The sequence below is a fragment of the Heterodontus francisci genome, unplaced genomic scaffold, assembly GCF_036365525.1.
Source record: "Heterodontus francisci isolate sHetFra1 unplaced genomic scaffold, sHetFra1.hap1 HAP1_SCAFFOLD_310, whole genome shotgun sequence".
NCBI classification, from domain to species: Eukaryota; Metazoa; Chordata; class Chondrichthyes; order Heterodontiformes; family Heterodontidae; genus Heterodontus; species Heterodontus francisci.
In genome coordinates this window covers 1,908,951-1,912,609 of record NW_027142032.1, presented here as the reverse complement: position 1 = coordinate 1,912,609, position 3,659 = coordinate 1,908,951, and positions in this window count along the sequence as shown.

Genomic DNA, 3,659 nt, shown 5'->3' with positions numbered 1-3,659 from the left:
CCTCAGTAATGTCGCAGCACTCCCTCAGTTAAGTCCCTCCGACATTGCAGTGCTCCCTCAAAAATGTCTTCCCAGTATATAACAATATAACATATAAGTGCTCCCTCAGTAATTCCCTCCCGTAGTGCAGCACTCCCTCAATTATGTCTCTCTGATAGCGCAGCGCTCCCTCAAAAATGTTTCCCCAGTAGCGCAGCACACCCTCAGTAATGTTCCTCGTTCACTGCACGGCCTTCATGCCGTAATAATGGATTCGAGTAACTTCATGGAGAGATACAGCACTGAAACAGGCCCTTCGGACTACGGAGTCCGTGCCAACCAACAACCATCCATTTACACTAATCGTACATTAATTCCATACTCTCTTTCCTGCACAAGGGGCAATTTACAATAGCCAATTTACCTACAATTCTTTGGCTGTAGGAGGGCAGAAGCCCACACGGTCAGAGGGAGAACTTACAAACTCCGCACATGCAGTACCCAGAACTGAACCACGGTCGCTGGAGTTGGGAGGCTCCAGTGCTGACCACTGCACCACTCCTACTGCCTCTACAGCTGTGTGCTCAAGTCCTTGAGTTGGACACCTTATCCAGACGTCCTGCCTTCCTCTATCTCGTTTCTGAAGCCCAGAGCTGTACACACACCTTATCCAGCCTCCCTCCTTCCTCCTATGCAGCCAATATCTGGAGCCCAGAGCTGTGCGTAAGATAATCCAGTGTCTGGTCCCTTCCTCTATATCGAGAGTTATAATGGTTTATATAGAATTGCGAAGTGTTACACAGGGTTATGACGAGTATATCGGATTCTAAATTATTATAAGAAGTGATAAAGGACGAGAACATTTCATTTAGGATTGTAAAATTGTAAATGCTATCATTTTTATAAAGTTTTAAAGAAGAGTTTTAAAGGATTCTGAAAAATCATAAATGATTGTGAAGGATTGGACAGAGGTTAAAGCTTTATTAAGGGTTTTCTAGCTGTATAGAGGATTCTTCAAAGGTGATGTAGGATTATAAAAGGTAACAAGGGTGATAACGATTCAGGAACGTTTTTAAAGGAGCATAACGTTTTATGAGACTATAAATGATGATAAAGGATTACAACATTTATGAAGGATCATAAACATTTACAACTGTTTATAAGGATAATGAAGCGTTATATCGAAATGTGGAGCTTATTCAAGGAGCAGCTACTGCGTGTGCTTGATAAGTATGTACCTGTCAGGCAGGGAGGAAGTTGTCGAGCGAGGGAGCCGTGGTTTACTAAGGAAGTTGAAGCGCTTGTCAAGAGGAAGAAGAAGGCTTATGTTAGGATGAGACGTGAAGGCTCAGTTAGGGCGCTTGAGAGTTACAAGCTAGCCAGGAAGGATCTAAAGGGAGAGCTAAGAAGAGCAAGGAGAGGACACGAGAAGTCACTGTCGGATAGGATCAAGGAAAACCCTAAGGCTTTCTATAGGTATATCAGGAATAAAAGATTGACGAGCGTTAGATTAGGGCCAATCAAGGACAGTAGTGGGAAGTTGTGTGTGGAATCAGAGGAGATAGGGGAAGCGTTAAATGAATAGTTTTGTCAGTATTTACAGTAGAGAAAGAAAATGTTGTCGAGGAGAATACTGAGATTCAGACTATGAGGCGAGATGGGATTGAGGTTCACAAGGAGGAGGTGTTAGCAATTTTGGAAAGTGTGAAAGTGTGATAAGATATGGGCCAGATGGGATTTATCCTAGGATTCACTGGGAAGCCAGGGAGGAGATTGCAGAGCTTTTGTCCTTAATCTTTATGCCGTCATTGTCGACAGGAATAGTGCCGGAATACTGGAGGATAGCAAATGTTGTCCCCTTGTTCAAGAAGGGGACTAGAGACAGCCCTGGTAATTTTAGACCTGTGAGCCTTACTTCGGGTGTGGGTAAAATGTTGGAAAAGGTCATAAGAGACAGTATTTATAATCATCTTGAAAAGAATAAGTTCATTAGCGATAGTCAGCACGGTCTTGTGAAGGGTAGGTCGTGCCTCACAAACCTTATTGAGTTTTTCCAGAAGGTGACCAAACAGGTGGATGAGGGTAAAGCAGTGGATGTGGTGTATATGGATTTCAGTAAGGCGCTTGATAAGGTTCCCCACGGTAGGCTGTTGCAGAAAATACGGAAGTATGGGGTTGAAGGTGATTTAGAGCTTTGGATCAGAAATTGGCTAGCTGAAAGAAGACAGAGGGTGGTGGTTGATGGCAAATGTTCATCCTGGAGTTTAGTTACTAGTGGTGTACCGCAAGGATCTGTTTTGGGGCCACTGCTGTTTGTCATTTTTATAAATGACCTGGAAGAGGGTGTAGAAGGGTGGGTTAGTAAATTTGCGGATGACACGAAGGTCGATGGAGTTGTGGATAGTGCCGTAGGATGTTGTAGGGTACAGAGGGACGTAGATAGGCTGCAGAGCTGGGCTGAGAGATGGCTAATGGAATATAATGCGGAAAAGTGTGAGGTGATTCACTTTGGAAGGAGTAACAGGAATGCAGAGTACTGGGCTAATGGGAAGATTCTTGGTAGTGTAGATGAACAGAGTGATTTTGGTGTCCAGGTACATAAATCCCTGAAGGTTGCTACCCAGGTCAATAGGGCTGTTAAGAAGGCAAATGGTGTGTTAGCTTTTATTAGTAGGGGGATCGAGTTTCGGAGCCACGAGGTCATGCTGCAGCTGTACAAAACTCTGGTGAGGCCGCACCTGGAGTATTACGTGCAGTTCTGGTCAGCACATTATAGGAAGGATGTGGAAGCTTTGGAAAGGGTGCAGAGGATATTTACTAGGATGTTGCCTGGTATGGAGGAAAGGTCTTACGAAAAAGGCTGAGGGACTTGAGGTTGTTTTCGTTGGAGAGAAGGAGGAGGAGAGGTGACTTAATAGCGACATATAAGATAATCAGAGGGTTAGATAGGGTGGATAGTGAGATTCTTTTTCCTCGGATGGTGATGGCAAACACGAGGGGTCATCGCTTTAAGTTGAGGGGTGATAGATATAGGACAGATGTTAGAGGTAGTTTCTTTACTCAGAGAGTAGTCGGGGCGTGGAACGCCCTGCCTCCACCAGTAGTAGACTCGCCAACTTTAAGGGCATTTAAGTGGTCATTGGATAGACATATGGATGAAAATGGAATAGTGTAGGTCAGATGGTTTCACAGGTCGGCGCAACATCGAGGGCCGAAGGACCTGTACTGCGCTGTAATGTTCTAATCAATTCTAATCTAAAATGTTGGTTAAAAAGGAATAAAAGGAGTTATCAAGCGTTATGCATATTGTGAAGCATTACAAAGACTTAACAGGTATCCCAAAATGGGAACAGGTCCCGCCCCCACGAACCCATCACCAGAGGGAAAATGCCCACCACCATTCCCTGTCAGTGCGACGAAAAGTCCCCGGCCTCACCATCCACTCACCATGGGAAACAGCCCCCTCCCCACCTGCCACACTTTCCATCACGATAGTAATAGGCCTCCCGCTTTTTCACCGGACCAGCAGACCCCGCCCCACCTCTGACACGATATTGACAGTCCCAGATCTGTCTCTATAGCGATTGGCCACGCTCACTCTCTGCTGCATATAGTCAGTTATTCAGTTCCTCTCACGTTTGAATCAACTTCACAATTGGAATAAAGGGATATTTCAGCAC